The following is a 17577-nucleotide window of genomic DNA, read 5'->3' on the forward strand; positions in this document are numbered from 1 at the left end:
GGCTGGGAGTATAAGTCACATGCCTACTCTCAAAAGGTGCAGCGGGGATAGACAGGCACACTCATAGGCTGGGAGTCTAGGACATGTGTCTACTCTCATAGAGGGTGCAGCGGGGACAGACAGGCACACTCAAAGCTTGGGAGTGTAAGATATGTGCCTGCTCTCATAGACTGTGCAGCTGGGTCAGGCAGGCACACTCAAAAGCTGGGTTATAGGACACGTGCCTACACTCAACCGGTGCAGCTGGGATAGATAGGCATACTCAAAGGCTGGGAGTCTCGAACACGTGACTGCTCTCATTGATGGTGCTGATGGGACAGACAGGCACACTCTTAGGGCTGGGAGTATAAGAGTTGCCTACTCTTACAGACGGTGCAGCTGGGACAGACAGGCACACTCAAAGGCTGGGAGTCTAGGACATATGTATACTCTCATAGATGGTGCAGCGGGGACAGACAGGCACACTCAAAGACTGAGAGTCTAGGACATGTGTCTACTCTCATAGACGGTGCAGCTGGGACAGACAGGCACACTCAAAGGCTGGGAGTCTAGGACATGTGTCTACTCTCATAGACGGTGCAGCTGGGACAGACAGGCACACTCAAAGGCTGGGAGTCTAGGACATGTGTCTACTCTCATAGACGGTGCAGCTGGGACAGACAGGCACACTCAAATGCTGGGAGTCTAGGAAATGTACGTACTCTCATAGACTGTGCAGCTGGGTCAGGCAGGCACACTCAAAGGCTGGGTTATAGGACATGTGCCTACTCTCAAACGGTGCAGCTGGGATAGATAGGCACACTCAAAGGCTGGGAGTCTCAGACACGTGCCTACTCTCACGGATGGTGGAGCTGGGACAGACAGGCACACTTCACTCAAAGGCTGGGAGTCTAGGACATGTGTCTACTCTCACAGACGGTGGAGCTGAGACAGACAGGCACACTCAAAGTTTGGATTATAGGACACGTGCCTACTCTCATAGATGATGCAGCTGGGACAGACAGGCACACTCAAATGCTGGGAGTCTAGGAAATGTACGTACTCTCATAGACGGTGCAGCTGGGTCAGGCAGGCACACTCAAAGGCTGGGTTATAGGACACATGCCTATTCTCAAACGGTGCAGCTGGGATAGATAGGCACACTCAAAGGCTGGGAGTCTCAGACACGTGCCTACTCTCACGGATGGTGGAGCTGGGACAGACAGGCACACTTCACTCAAAGGCTGGGAGTCTAGGACATGTGTCTACTCTCACAGACGGTGGAGCTGAGACAGACAGGCACACTAAAAGTTTGGATTATAGGACACGTGCCTACTCTCAAATGGTGTAGCTGGGATAGACAGGCACACTCAAAGGCTTAGAGTCTAAGACACATGCCTGCTCTCATCGATGGTACAGCTGGGACAGACAGGCACACTTCACTCAAAGGCTGGGAGTCTAGGACATGTGTCTACTCTCACAGACGGTGGAGCTGAGACAGACAGTCACACTCAAAGGCTGGGAGTATAAGACACGTGCCTACTCTCAAATGATGCAGCTGGAATAGACAGGCACACTCAAAGGCTGGGAGTCTAAGACACATGCCTGCTCTCATAGACGGTGCAGCGGGGATGGACCGGGGCACTCAAAGGCTGGGTTATTGGACACATGCCTGATCTCATAGATGGTGCAGCTGGGACAGACAGGCACAGTCAAACGCTGGGGGAATAGGACACAAGCCTTCTCTTATAGGCACGGAGCTGGCACACAGGCTCACTCAAAGGCTGGGTTATAGGACACGTGCCTACTCTCATAGACGGTGCAGCTGGTATAGACAGGCACACTCAAAGGCTGTGAGTCTAGGACTTGTGTCTACTCTCATAGACGGTGCAGCTGGGACAGACAGGCACACTCAAAGGCTGGGTTAATGGACACATGCTTACTTAGACGGTGCAGCTGGGATAGATAGGCACACTCAAAGGCTGGGAGTCTAGGACATGTGTCTACTCTCATAGACGGTGCAGCGGGGACAGACAGGCACACTCAAAGGCTGGGAGTCTAGGACATGTGTCTACTCTCATAGACGGTGCAGCTGGGACAGACAGGCACACTCAAAGGCTGGGAGTCTAGGACCTGTGCCTGCTCTCACAAACAGTGCAGCTGGGACAGACAGGCACAAACAAATGCTGGGTTATAGGACACGTGCCTATTCTCAAATGGTGCAGCTGGGACAGACAGGCAAACTCAAAGGCTGGGAGATAGGACACATTTCTACTCTCAAACGGTGCAGCTGGGATAGACAGGCGCACTCAAAGGCTGGGAGTCTAGGACATGTGTCTACTCAACAGATGGTGGAGCTGGGACAGGCAGGCACACTCAAAGGCTGGGAGTATAAGTCACATGCCTACTCTCAAAAGGTGCAGCGGGGATAGACAGGCACACTCATAGGCTGGGAGTCTAGGACATGTGTCTACTCTCATAGAGGGTGCAGCGGGGACAGACAGGCGCACTCAAAGGTTGGGAGTGTAAGATATGTGCCTGCTCTCATAGACTGTGCAGCTGGGTCAGGCAGGCACACTCAAAAGCTGGGTTATAGGACACGTGCCTACACTCAACCGGTGCAGCTGGGATAGATAGGCACACTCAAAGGCTGGGAGTCTCGAACACGTGACTGCTCTCATTGATGGTGCTGATGGGACAGACAGGCACACTCTTAGGGCTGGGAGTATAAGAGGCATGCCTACTCTCATAGACAGTGGAGCTGGGACAGGCAAGCACACTCAAAGGCTGGGAGTCTAGGACACGTGCCTACTCTCATCGATGGTGCAGCTGGGACAGACAGGCACACGCTTAGGGGTGGGAGTATAAGAGTTGCCTACTCTCACAGACGGTGCAGCTGGGACAGACAGGCACACTCAAAGGCTGGGAGTCTAGGACATATGTATACTCTCAGAGAAGGTGCAGCGGGGACAGACAGGCACACTCAAAGACTGAGAGTCTAGGACATGTGTCTACTCTCATAGACGGTGCAGCTGGGTCAGGCAGGCACACTCAAAGGCTGGGTTATAGGACACGTGCCTACTCTCAAACGGTGCAGCTGGGATAGATAGGCACACTCAAAGGCTGGGAGTCTAGGACATGTGTCTACTCTCATAGACGGTGCAGCGGGGACAGACAGGCACACTCAAAGGCTGGGAGTCTAGGACATGTGTCTACTCTCATAGACGGTGCAGCTGGGACAGACAGGCACACTCAAAGGCTGGGAGTCTAGGACATTTGTCTACTCTCATAGACGGTGCAGCTGGGACAGACAGGCGCACTCAAAGGCTGGGAGTCTAGGACATGTGTCTACTCTCATAGACGGTGCAGCTGGGACAGACAGGCACACTCAAAGGCTGGGAGTCTAGGACATGTGTCTACTCTCATAGACGGTGCAGCGGAGACAGACAGGCACACTCAAAGGCTGGGAGTCTAGGACATGTGTCTACTCTCATAGACGGTGCAGCTGGGACAGACAGGCACACTCAAAGGCTGGGAGTCTAGGACATGTGTCTACTCTCATAGACGCTACAGCTGGTATAGACAGTCACACTCAAAGGCTGGGAGTCTAGGACATGTGTCTACTCTCATAGACGGTGCAGCTGGGACAGGCAGGCACACTCAAAGGCTGGGAGTCTAGAACATGTGCCTACGCTCATAGACGGTGCAGCGGGGACAGACAGGCACACTCAAAGGCTGGGAGTCTAGGACATGTGTCTACTCTTGTTGCAGGGTTTCTGTACTCACACAGAACTGTGCACAGAGGAGTGGAACCTCGGTAAATTAGGATGTCCCAAAACTTACCTTAGCAACCAACTCACCCCTTACCGAGCTAGCTACAGTGTCTCATTGGACATATCAAACACCCAATGTTTAGACAAACCAGAACATGAACTTACAGTACCTCAGGGTACGTGGGACTCATGAACACTCTTTCGTTATATTATTATTACAAACCAGAACATGGAGTAAAGAAGACACATGTGCATTTGAAATGTTTATTTACTAATGCCGTCTTCTCAGGCGCAGTATCTTTGATAATACAAGTATACTTATTATCAGTAGCAAAATTATCAGCATAGTTACTAAGACATAAAAAGCGAATGGTGACAGCATGTTAACATGCTGTAATGAATAAGAGTTAACAACACTTATATCTCACCCTCCCTAACACATATATTATATTATTATCTAAGAAGGTCTCTTTGGGTTGTTTTAGGGCGGGCCCATACCTTAGTGTCCTAGCATGAAGGAATCACATCAGCATACACCAGCTCTCTCTGCATGTGCACCGCATCAAGTGTGTTAACAATTCTCGTGCAAAGCAATATCAATCCCGCCTCAAGCCCAAGTTGGCAAAGGCTGCACTTGTGTTATGACTATGAAGGCGTGGAGATCAGACCTCATAACAATTCCATATCGTGTTGCTCCTGAAACTTCAGCACTCTCCGTGCAGACATGTTTTATTAAACAAAGCAGATATCAGAGCAATAACATATTATTCTCACATTCACCACGGCAAACTACTAGGTTGAAAGCTAAGTCAACAAATGAGGGTCGTGTGCAGAAGTTGCACGAAAGGAAAAATGGCGTTTAAATCTCAAACGTACCTATGCTAACTTAACACGATATAGGGATATATAGGAGTTATACAACACCCCCCCATGATCCGAGAACGGACTAAATAAGGTAACAGAAGTGCCATCACATGAGAGCAGAATCCATTTATAAGCGAGCATGAATATAAAAATTAATGCTAAAAAAAATAGCCAATAGGCAAGCAAAAAATAAAATGTCTTGACCAAAAGTCAATAAAATCAAGGAAATGCTATCAATCAGCATGTCAATTTGAGGCAGTGTCTATGATAAGACCGTATATGAAAAGTAAGCTGCAACAGCCTCCAGGAGGAAGTCACTGTCCTCATCCGAAAACAGTTCAGCCATCCAATTTAAAAGATGAAAGGAACATACGTGATCTTCCAGCACCGGATCCTCTATAACCATCAGAGGACAGCTCGGTGGGTTCTCAAGAAAACTTAGTTCCAAGAAATTTTGCGCTGCCGACAACACATCCCAGGGACCCATTAGTCCATGTGCCACCGCCAAGGCCATAACCCTTTCGTCAGAACAAACCAACTCGTGAGCAATGATAGGACTCATCAGTTGATCAAAATCGACGTCAGAAGATGCTGGTCCGCAGAGACACAAATCAATGGCCCAAAGGAAATCACAGGTCAGACAGCGAAATACAGGCTGGACACAGGTGAAATAGGAGAACCGAAAAGATAATCCAAACGCCGTGCTTAGAGTCGCTAACGGCAGTGTGCCATAATAATCAAGCATGCGGTTGCGAAACCGCGTCAGTAGTAGCTGTGCGTGGTCTTGCACATGAAGGGCATCCATATTTAAAAAAGGCAGAAAACCACCAATGCGCCAGCCGCTAATGCAAGCAAAAACGGGAACCCTCCAAACAAGGATGAAAAAATAGAATGGAAGAAAGCAGGGATGACTCCAAAAATCTTCTCAAAGGAAGTCACGAGACCACCGCTAACAACTTTAAAAAAATGTGCTAGGCCCGTTGTGGAGGATGCGTTAAAGATTGAACGGACCATGGCTCCGAAATGCAAGGGCAAATCAGTGTTTAAAAGAGCCTGAACCTCCGTACGGGTGTTAGCAATGTGAAGCACGAAAGTTTCACGGGCCGAGCTCAAGGCCACCTCTTTCTGGGACAATAGAGCTCTTATTCTAGCCATGCCGCTGAATTCTGCTCCCAAGGTCGGTATCTGTGGCCAAATGGAAGACTCCCTATGTTCACGTGTGGGAGGATAAAGAACATTTCTGCAGCAAATAACTCGCTCACTAACCGTTACTATGAAAGCTATACCTTTAATTAAACCACAGCAGTTTTCATTATTGAGCATTAAATAACTACCATTCTCTAACAATTTAAACGTGGGGATGATAGCAGGAACTGGCGTGCCCTGTAAAACGCAAGCCATATTCGGTCGGTCCTTGTTACATGAACCGTGTAACTGTATGTGTCTGCACATTAAAGAATGATCTGGCGTCTCAGTACACTCATCCCCTGTTAGATAAACCTCTTGTTCATCCTTGAAACATCTGTATGTGTATGGGAGTGACCAGACCTCATGAAGAAAACCGCTACCTAAGGGTTCAAAACGACCTATTGGCACATATTTCATACAATTTGAAAACTTATATAAAGCAAAAGGCAGCGTTATTAAACCGTGGATAAGCCACGTAGCAGCAGTGGTCTCTGCCACAGAGAAAGGTAAAGATTCCAATCTTTCAATATGTAGCATAGAAAAGGAAGCATCACGCATTGAAAGCAAGCGTTGTTTGTCTGTCAAATTAAACGGTGCAAATAAAGAGGAAACGTTCATGTATCCCCAAGGAACTTTACCCATTTTTAGAGTCTGTAGTGTCCATGCAAACTGCATGATTGAACGTAATTGATTTTGACCATGGTATAATACAGACACTTCATCATGCACAATATCAACAACAGACGACACAATATTATCTAATGTGTAAATTCTAGAGGAAAGTACGTTAATGCTATTGTCCACAACTGCAAGAACTTTCTCAAGATTTGCCTGATCAATTGCCCTAAGGCGTGAAGCAGCCTCAATTTGTGAGAGTTTCCAAATTTCATTGTAAACACCATATAACCAGCGTTTCGACCTGCCACTAGCTGGGCCCTTAATGAAATCATTCAAATCCACATCTGCATTCAGTTTGGAAAGGTGATATTTAACCGCAGGTAAAGTTGAATGTTTCAGCCAAGCTTGACACAACTTGCCCACAGAGTAAGAGGTGACAGTATGACTCAAATCAAAACGGGGATCAGATCTAACAGCCCTAAAACCGTCAGACATATTTAAAAATCTCTTTTGGCAAGAATCAGCACTACGGTGCCAAAGCAGCCAACCCTTGGGGTTCATACTGGAAATGTTAAAGGAGGAATTCAGAAGCAGAGCCTGTATTTCTCTAATGGACAATTTAGTAAAATTACTCCAATTCTCATATTCCTCCAACTCCGGGAGAGACGGGGTGTTTAACCTTTTAGATGTAGCCAATCCAAAGCACGTGGTCTGGGAAATGGTTTCATTTAAAAACCACATATGATTTGGGATGAGACATGCACGGTGCAAAGCCTCAGTGCCTTGTACCTGCCAGGCCCTTGAGCCCCAAACTGCTTTAAGGTCTATGGTATCCTTCCATAACTCATACCCTCCAGTAACTAATTTATCCAGGAAGGCCTTTGAATATAACAATTTTGTATTTGTAAGTCGAACCTTGGACAGTGGCTGTTTGTTAAATTTAAAATAAAAAGACTCGGGATTGGACTGATTAAAGTCAGTGAAATAAGTATACTTTTTAAGAAACGTTTCTGAACTTCCTTGTTTTGGTGCTGGGCAATGTTCCCACTGAGTAAAATTAACCGCATCCCTTCGGGAAGATGTCTTGTGTAAGAAGTGATTGCCATAATGTTGGTAACAGAACAATTCACCATAATTAGCAGATTCTAAATATAAATCCTCAGCATCAAAAGCAGCATAATATTTCAAATCAGAAAACAAACTTTCCACAGCATTAACATCCCAATCATCAGAACGAATGTTTTGTTTCACCACATCCCCCATATTAACTCTTAGTACATTAGGGACATTAACGACTTCCGTTGGACCATGAATCTGAAAACGAACTGCATCCCACGCGATTCCATCCAGAACAGGCCATGCTGTGATGTTAACCAAAGTCAAGTCTCTTTTTAATCTGTGTGTAGAATGTGAAGAGGAAAGTGGGGCCAAAGTTCCATTCAAATGAGTAATGCAAGTTCTCTCCTCGACATAGTGTCCATTCATAATCCGAAAAAAATAAAACACAAAACCAATTGACATAAAAAGGTAAACTGAAAAAAGGACCAGCCAAATGTATATCCAAGGAGGTATCAAAAAATGTTTTTTAAACAGGCTGGCATATACTGCAATTTTAGAGGGTTTTTTCGAGGCAAGGGAAGCAGAGTCAAATGAAAATCTGGATTCCGTGGCTAAACGAGCTTGCAGGTCAGGCATGGACAAATCAGTGGGGTATGTATAGTCTGTCTCATCAAGGGTAGTTCCTGGTAAGTTATTCAATAATGGACTGGAAATAGCAGGTAATTCGATGGCCACCTCAGGTTCATTATTAGAAGCAGTGGGCATAATTGAATTTCTCACAATGGAAGGACAGGAAACAGCCGTTGTCATGCTAAGAAGAATCGGCCACTCTGTGTATCTTGACATTGTCAATAGAAATAAACCTGTTTTCCTTACGACCTGGAAGTGGTGGTAGAATGACTGTTCTTGTGCCCTTCACTCCAAGCACTGGGACTGGAGCTCGATAGGAGGGACCAAACTCTTTCTTGTTGTCGATCTTCTCTCGAACCAGTTCTCCAACTTGGGGTAGCCAGCCAACTACCGGGATCTGCAACGCATCATCCGATGTGGAGGGCAAATGTTCCTTTGCAAGAGTGTCTCTCGTCTTTTGTAGATTCTGTAAAACATTGCAATGTTCATCTGCGTCAAAGGAAGTGGCGCGAACCACCGAGTCTAGACCGTCAAGGTCAGGGACGAACATCTTGATGCCAAAGAGCATTTCGTATGGGGTCCGCCCACCCAGAGACCTTCTAGGGAGATTATTAAGAGCACGCTGCACGCCATAGAGGTGGGCCAGCCAGTTTCTGCCAGTGCCTATAACTCGGGCTGTCAAAGATTGCTTTAAATCACGGTTCATTCGTTCAACTACACTATTACCCTCGGGTCTGTAGGGTGACGAAAACTTGACTTGGACCCCCATCGAAGTCATGGCATCCTTATACGCCTTAGAGGCGAAAGCCGGACCCTGATCCGAATGGAAGGTACCACAGGCAAAAATCCCTATAAAGATACGCAAATCTCTGATGACAGTCCGGGAATCAGCGCTGCGATGTGGCCATAACCACACAAAGCGTGTGCATGAGTCAACTGCTACTAAGATGTATTTATACGCAGTATCAGATGAAAATGGACCGCAGTGATCTAAATAAACACAGCCTAGTGGTTTATTAGAAATGTACAACTGAGTCTGAGGCGGACGCGTAGCAGTTGAAGGTTTAATCTGCTGGCATATGTCACAAAGAAGGACATAATCACGCGTCTGTTTGTACAGTCCCCGCCACCAGAAACGTTGTTGTAGTTGCGTTACAGTGGCTGAGACGCCCGCATGCGCAGACGCCACACCTTCATGAGCCGCTGTAATCAAGTCTGTTCTGCGATCCGAGTTGGGAATCAGCCGTTCCCCAACATCAGGAATTGTCACAAAAGGAACCTTTTCGGGACTTAAGTGGTATTTATACTTCGAAGGGAATCCCGAAGGATGTTTACTTCCCTTCTCAGAGGCAGCAACCGCTGCCAAGATGTCGCTATCAATCTTGGTTTTAGACCTAGTAACTGCTGCAACTAAGTATGTAGATACTGCTGATTTCGCCGCTTCATCAGCAAGCGAGTTGCCAAGAGCGTGTACTCCCACGCGCTGATGACCGAGAGTATGAATCACATAAACGAGCGGCAACATAGCCTTAAGCTCTGCCACTCGAACCCAGATCATTTTATGTTTTATTGTGCTACCCTTGGAATCACGAAAGTCATTTTGAATCCAAAAGAACAAGTTTTCATTGTAAGACTGGACACAGTAGTAAGAATCACTTACAATTAGAGTAGTAACACTTGGATCTGCGTACTCCAAAGCTAGTAATAGAGCACGAAGCTCTGCTAATTGTGCAGTGCAATCGCCCAGGGGCAACGTGTGTACCTCCCTGGAAATGAACTCGTCATTCAACATAGCACCGACCACAATGGCGCATGCGGAAACGTAGGCATGTTTAGAGCCATGCGCAACCTGCGCCGACCCATCAGTGTAAATGATGCAATGGAAGTCCTCCAAAGGTCGCATCGCCAGAGGAGCAGGATGAACGAATTCATACTGCAAGTACTCTTGTGACCGTAAGGAGGCGTCAAAAATAAACATGACATCTGCGGAAGACAATGACGCAGCCCACTGAATCCACCGAGGGTGCAAAGCCTTTGAATTTGGTACACTGGCTTTCGTGACTGCCTCCAAATGAGGACAGGGTGTTACCACTAGCATGCGTTTCCCCTGTGACAGAGCACGTTCTTTTAGAATTGCCATCTGTACAGCAGTTAAAACCTTTTCTATGGTGGGAAACCGCATCTCAGCCGAGGTGTACAAGTGTGACTTGTAAGCAATAGGTACTGTGTCACCTTCATTAAAAGTAAGGTAGGTGAAACCCACCGTCCCAGGAATTATTCTTATTACCAGGTTGGTGTGGTTATCACGAGTCAGTAAATATTTAGAAGCGAGCAGATCAGCCTGCAAGGATTGCAAAATGGCTGAATGCTCAGGCAGCCAGCATGATTTTGAGAAAGTTGGTTGTATCAAAGCATACAGAGGCTTGACACGCTGGGCATATTCCGGAATGTAAGTTCTGCCGAAATTCAAAAAGCCCAGTAAGGATTGTAATTTCTTCAGTGTTGTTGGTGCGCGCAATTGTGCGCACTTCTCCAAGAAGTGAGGAGCCAAACCTCTACCTTCATTGTTGAGCTCATAGCCCAAAAACAACACTGTATGTTCAGCAATGTGCGATTTTGCAAAGTTGAATTTGTAACCCATGTCTGCGAAGTTGCAAACAAGAGAATTCACACGACACAGATGCTCCCAAATATCGTCGTCTGTGAGATATATGTCATCCACATACGAAAAAGCATCAGGGTCGAGTGCCTCCAGAATAGAGACAATTCGAGCGGTAAATACTCCAGGACTATTCTTGTAGCCCATTGGAAGACGCCGGAATTGCTTTTGGACTCCAGCGCTTGTAAAACTGGTCCATTGGGAGCTAAAGCTGTCCAATCTGTGGGCATAAAAACCATTGGATATGTCAAGCGTTGTCTTGAAACGCTTACGCACGAGACTATCCACTAGGGCAGAGCCGTGGGTATTCTGTACTGCACAGTTACGGCAATGCGAGTTCAAATGCCGGTAATCCAAAACCAAACGATATGATCCGTCAGGTTTATTCACAGTAAAAAGGGGATTATTCATCGGTGACACACACGTTTCAATAACTCCCTGATATTCCAATTGTTCAAGGATTTCTGCGACGGAAGATTTTGCTTCACGTCGAATGGGATATTGAGGTTGAGGCTGCGGCTGAGACCGCAACGGAATTTCGTGGCAAGGCGACAATTTATCCCAACCACATTGGTTACGGTACAGAGCCGGCGCGAGAGCCCGAGCCCACTCTTCTGCAAAATGCTGCGCATGCTCCTTCGAGACAGTGTTCGCGAAACTGGGTAGGATTACCTCCTCCCCTCGCGGCGCCGCGAGCACAAAAGGTGGGGGCCAGTCAGCCTCCGAAAGTAAAATATCATATGTGGAAGACAGATTCTCCCAAAATACACCTTTAACGGTACGCTGTATGTCACCTTCAATCAACAGGACGATTTCATATAGTCTTTCAGGGGGAGCAAGTCTCGTATCCGCTGTTTCTATCACAACGTAGACATCAGTCGCTGTCACCCTCAGTAGTGGACGCAGCGCCTCTCTGACTATTGTTATCTCCGCCGCGCTGTCCAGCAAGGTCAGAGCCCACGTCAGATTCCGAAGCCGCGTTCTCACTATCTGTGGCATATCGATGCGCTGTTAAGGCTGCGACTTTCTTTTTCGCAAACTGCGGACGCCTAGGCGTAGAATCCTCTTGCTTCACTGCGCCGTCCGTCTGGCGGGACTGACCACGTCCTTGTTGGCCACCACGTCCACGTCCACCCCCTCCTCCTCCACCGGTTTTCTGGGCCGATGTGTCCTGAAAGGAACGAGGAGAGCGTTGATCAGAAACCTGAAAACGATCAGGTGATTTAATCATCGCGCGGTCGCGCAAATCATAAACTTTCTCGGATGGCGCAGGAGCTTCAATTGCAGGAAAAGAACCCTGAGTCTGCATTGTCTGCTTCCCCTGTGTCTGTTTTTTAGGCCAATTTTGTTTCTTGGACTTTGGCTGGGCATCTGTCACTGCAGATTGCCCCTGTGGTTGTTTTTTCTCCTTCACTGGAAAATATTTCAGACCTCTACTTGTGCGGCCAATTGTTTTATAAGCGGCCACCACAATCTTTGCTAACTGGCGGGGTTTGTCGGCATCGGGCAGGGCAGCCAAAGCATTCGACACCTGAAAGTTAACTGCATCTCCTTTAACATTGGAGAGAATGAGATCACTTACAATCTCAAATGAACCACACAGGCGCATACCCAATTCAACCGCTGCCTCTGTACCGTGATCATTCTGAACACGTCGAACGATTTCAGGCAGGGCAGTCATAGACGGGGTGCCGAAGCACCTTGTATAAACTGCCGCAAATGTTTTTCCCCAGCTGTCACAGTCAGCAAGTTCAGGAGTTATATCCTTCGGGAGAGTAATCGTCAACATTCTATGTTTATCAGCAGGAGTGGAATTCGGAAAAACCGCTTCCAGTTGATCAAACTTCTCTGCTAGCCAGAATGGGAAGTCATCGTTGTCAACAGGACGCGCACCAAAAACCGAATTTACCATCACTGGATTGAGACGCATTCCGCCTCGTTCCAAGGGAGCGGCCGCACCCCCCTGGGGACCACCAGGAAGATGTCGACCGATGTATTGCACTAAAGCACGAATCACGGAAATGGAAACTACATGTAGCCTGCGAATTTCTGCCAGGGTACAAGCCCCGTGATTCGGGTGCGGGGTAAAGCCACCCAACGCAGGCCAATTAGTACCTGGAATCGAGAGTGGACCTAACCTCGCACGGGACATAGAGTGGGGGAGGGCGCCATCAAACCAAACTCGATGCTGCCAATGATCAATAGGTATTTCCAATGCCCTGTATGGCGTATATTCAGCCGGGACATCCGAGGCGGTGTAGGAGTGGTACAAACCAGAATTAGCGTCCACAGCCGGAAACGTAACCCAAGAGTAAAACAACTCGTAAGGAAACGCCGGATCCGCACTCACCACGAAAATCACAGCCATCCCATCTACTGGGACCTGGTACGTCTGAAGATGGTTGCGTATCGCTACGCGACTATGCTGCGCAATAGCCACCGCTGCCGCCATCACAGAATTGGAAACAAGAAAACACAAAGAATACTTTGTAGCACAACTGGGTAGTAATTCAAAGAAACCGTTTAAGTAAGAATCAAGCTTGAATAAAGACCTATTTCAAAAAATAGGTAGGTTTCACCAACACCCCGTTTTCCGGAAACGGATGTGAAGGGGTTAAGGCATGAATGATAAACTACTCGAGTGTCATGATATAAGACCACCGAAACCGTTGGGCGCCATGTTGCAGGGTTTCTGTACTCACACAGAACTGTGCACAGAGGAGTGGAACCTCGGTAAATTAGGATGTCCCAAAACTTACCTTAGCAACCAACTCACCCCTTACCGAGCTAGCTACAGTGTCTCATTGGACATATCAAACACCCAATGTTTAGACAAACCAGAACATGAACTTACAGTACCTCAGGGTACGTGGGACTCATGAACACTCTTTCGTTATATTATTATTACAAACCAGAACATGGAGTAAAGAAGACACATGTGCATTTGAAATGTTTATTTACTAATGCCGTCTTCTCAGGCGCAGTATCTTTGATAATACAAGTATACTTATTATCAGTAGCAAAATTATCAGCATAGTTACTAAGACATAAAAAGCGAATGGTGACAGCATGTTAACATGCTGTAATGAATAAGAGTTAACAACACTTATATCTCACCCTCCCTAACACATATATTATATTATTATCTAAGAAGGTCTCTTTGGGTTGTTTTAGGGCGGGCCCATACCTTAGTGTCCTAGCATGAAGGAATCACATCAGCATACACCAGCTCTCTCTGCATGTGCACCGCATCAAGTGTGTTAACAATTCTCGTGCAAAGCAATATCAATCCCGCCTCAAGCCCAAGTTGGCAAAGGCTGCACTTGTGTTATGACTATGAAGGCGTGGAGATCAGACCTCATAACAATTCCATATCGTGTTGCTCCTGAAACTTCAGCACTCTCCGTGCAGACATGTTTTATTAAACAAAGCAGATATCAGAGCAATAACATATTATTCTCACATTCACCACGGCAAACTACTAGGTTGAAAGCTAAGTCAACAAATGAGGGTCGTGTGCAGAAGTTGCACGAAAGGAAAAATGGCGTTTAAATCTCAAACGTACCTATGCTAACTTAACACGATATAGGGATATATAGGAGTTATACAACACTCTCATAGACGGTGCAGCGGGGACAGACAGGCACACTCAAAGGCTGGGAGTCTAGAACATGTGCCTACGCTCATAGACGGTGCGGCGGGGACAGACAGGCACACTCAAATGCTGGGAGTCTAGGAAATGTACGTACTCTCATAGACGGTGCAGCTGGGTCAGGCAGGCACACTCAAAGGCTGGGTTATAGGACACGTGCCTACTCTCAAACGGTGCAGCTGGGATAGATAGGCACACTCAAAGGCTGGGAGTCTCAGACACGTGCCTACTCTCACGGATGGTGGAGCTGGGACAGACAGGCACACTCTTAGGGCTGGGAGTATAAGAGGCATGCCTACTCTCATAGACAGTGGAGCTGGGACAGGCAAGCACACTCAAAAGCTGGGAGTCTAGGACACGTGCCTACTCTCATCGATGGTGCAGCTGGGACAGACAGGCACACTCTTAGGGGTGGGAGTATAAGAGTTGCCTACTCTCACAGACGGTGCAGCTGGGACAGACAGGCACACTCAAAGGCTGGGAGTCTAGGACATATGTATACTCTCATAGATGGTGCAGCGGGGACAGACAGGCACACTCAAAGACTGAGAGTCTAGGACATGTGTCTACTCTCATCGATGGTACTGCTGGGATAGACGGGCACACTGAAAGGCTAAGAGTCTAAGACACATGCCTGCTCTTAACGACGGTGCAGCTGGGACAGACAGGCACTCTCAAAGACTGAGAGTCTAAGACACGTGCCTGCTTGCATAGATGGTGCAGTTGGGACCGACAGGCACACCAGAGCGACCCATCACATTTGCCTAGCAAGACTGTTGCATGATTTCCATTGTAATTGCAGATGTGCCACATATTTTCTTCCCTTCAAATCTTGCTTTTTGCTCTCCTTATATGGAGGGACAGTGGACAATGTGGCAAAAAAATGATATTTTTAGGCCGCTCAAACAATGACACAGTCAGAGGCAGGATCCATCAGAATTGGAGGAACAGGACATCCTGTTCTGGCGGTCGATACTTTTTCTGAAGCCTCGACGGAGGAACTTTCACAGAGGCTGAAGTGAGGAACAGTTCCAAAACTGGTCCTATAAGTCCTAGAACTAGTGGGATCAGAGGTCTAATGGCAGATTCTTGATGAAGCGAATCAAACATTACAGAGGTGGTCTCAAGGTCTGGAATGGCGTGATGGGACTTGGAAAGTGTCGGGTCACAGCCGCATTAGCTGGCATCGGTTGCGGTCCCACAGGTCCTGGCCGTAGAGCTCTAGGTGGAGAAGAGTCCACAAGAGCCACCACTGATGGAGTCAGTACTGAAGACAGAAGACTAGATGGTGAGTCGGCTCCTGTGTATTTGAAGCCTGATGTTGGATTTAGCTTCTGGTCTTTTATTCTTTTGAGCCTTTCCACAGTTTTCTGGGGCAGAAGACTGAATTAACTTTTACATTGACTGCTGTCTGAACTTCGAAGCTCGCGTCTTCTTCGACAATATGTCTTCTTGGCATTTAATGAGCTTCTCCTTGGGGTGTCTTCTGTTGGATCACCCTCTCTGGGTGTCCTCAGACATTGAACAGGGAGCTCTGCCAGAGGGAGCACCCTCTTCTCCCTCCTCTTACCTTCCGGTTATGGAAGAAGAGGATTATTAGTGTCTTCGCCTCTTTTAATGCCCAAGAAGGTGAATGTTCTCAGGATCCTTCCAGAAAAGACCAGAAGATCCTGTTTACATCTATCTGGGATGTAAGAACCCGGTAGAGAGAGAATACACAGATAATGGTATTTCGATTCAGCCATCTTCCTGTCACAAGCAGGACAGACAGGAAAAAGAGAAACATTTTCTAACAAAGTACTTTGTATAAAAGTACAAAACAATTCTGTCAGTAAATGACAGAAAAGTACCCTAAATCCTCAGGGATATCGAGTGAAACAAGTTTAAAGAAGGTTTGGAATGATTTTAAGACAAAAAGCCTGAAAAGTCTGAGCTCAGTGCTCCAGAATTCAGTCACTAGAAGCCGGAAACAAAGAACTGAGGTTACAGCCACATACGGGGCATGATGGGACTTGGGAAGCCTTGAAGCCTGAAAGGCAAAGAGTGACCTTTCAACCTAGCTTAACTGCAGCCTATATGGCAACATTGTACTGATCCCTTTCCCTTCTTTTTGTTAAAAAAAGGCTGATGAAAGAAGTTTTTGTCAAGTCACTATATTTTTCTAGTGACATTCTGGTATTTTACGTGCATTTTTGCTTTCTAAAGTAAAATAATGACAGTGGTCAATATATCTTAGTTTTTGCTTGCTGATAAATTGTTTTTAGGTCACATTAAAAGTTATGGCCTTCTCAAAGAAAGGGGAAGAGGAAATACGTCATATATTTTTGAAGTAGGGCTACAGGAGCCTGCATGTGGGCGGGGCTATTCCGTGATGATGAATACCTGAATTTTAGAAGCTGCCCTGGTGCCCCAACAATCCCAGCAGTATCTGATGGGTAGTCGAAGCCGTGCTTTCCAATTCTCAGGCCACCAGCTGGCCAGCTGCCCAAGCTCAACCTGTGCTCTCGTCCGCCCGCTCTTGCGCCCGGTCGAGGTCCATGGGCAACGCCATGGTGTCTGGTCACCCTTTCTAATGCTGCCTAGGCTTACATCTGCAACACTAGCCAGAGAGGACCTCCATTGGCTTCCAATGCACGCCAGGATTTCCTTCAAACTCATCTGTTTGACCCACAGGGGTGTGTTTGGATCTGCCCCCGAAGGTATAAAGACTCTTGTCAGTCTTTACTCCCCTAATAGATCCCTACGGTCATCCTCGTGAAATCTGCTTGTCATTCCCAGATTCAAAAAGGCTAGATGGGGTGGCCGAGCCTTTTCCACCCTAGCTCCCAAATTGTGGAACAGTCTCCCTCCCGAACTCTCTAACCAACCCTCTCTGGCCATTTTTCGGAAACTTTTGAAGACTTGGCTCTTCTCTCAGGCCTATCATTAAAATCATCCTGGTTTTGTATGAATGTATATGTACGCACTGCGCCTTGATGCCCGTTGGGCTAAGTTCGCGCACTACAAATTAAATTTCATTCATTCATTCATTCATTCTTGAGTAGCATAGAAGGCAAGGCGCAAGCATCGGTCTCACTAGCGGTCAACGACCGGTGCTGATCTCCCGGCCTGGACTGTTTGTAGCAACACGCTCTACCACCTTCTGTGAACAGGCG

At 47.1% G+C, this 17577-nt stretch overlaps 1 protein-coding gene across 3 annotated transcripts in view; it reads right to left on the reverse strand.

Moving 5' to 3' along the window:
* The window catches only part of TTC6 (tetratricopeptide repeat domain 6), a 1585904-nt gene that overhangs the window by 1056796 nt on the left and 511531 nt on the right, over positions 1-17577 (reverse strand). The gene's annotated exons all lie outside the window — the stretch shown is intronic.

Source organism: Lissotriton helveticus, chromosome 9, assembly GCF_964261635.1.
Source record: "Lissotriton helveticus chromosome 9, aLisHel1.1, whole genome shotgun sequence".
Classification (NCBI taxonomy): Eukaryota; Metazoa; Chordata; class Amphibia; order Caudata; family Salamandridae; genus Lissotriton; species Lissotriton helveticus.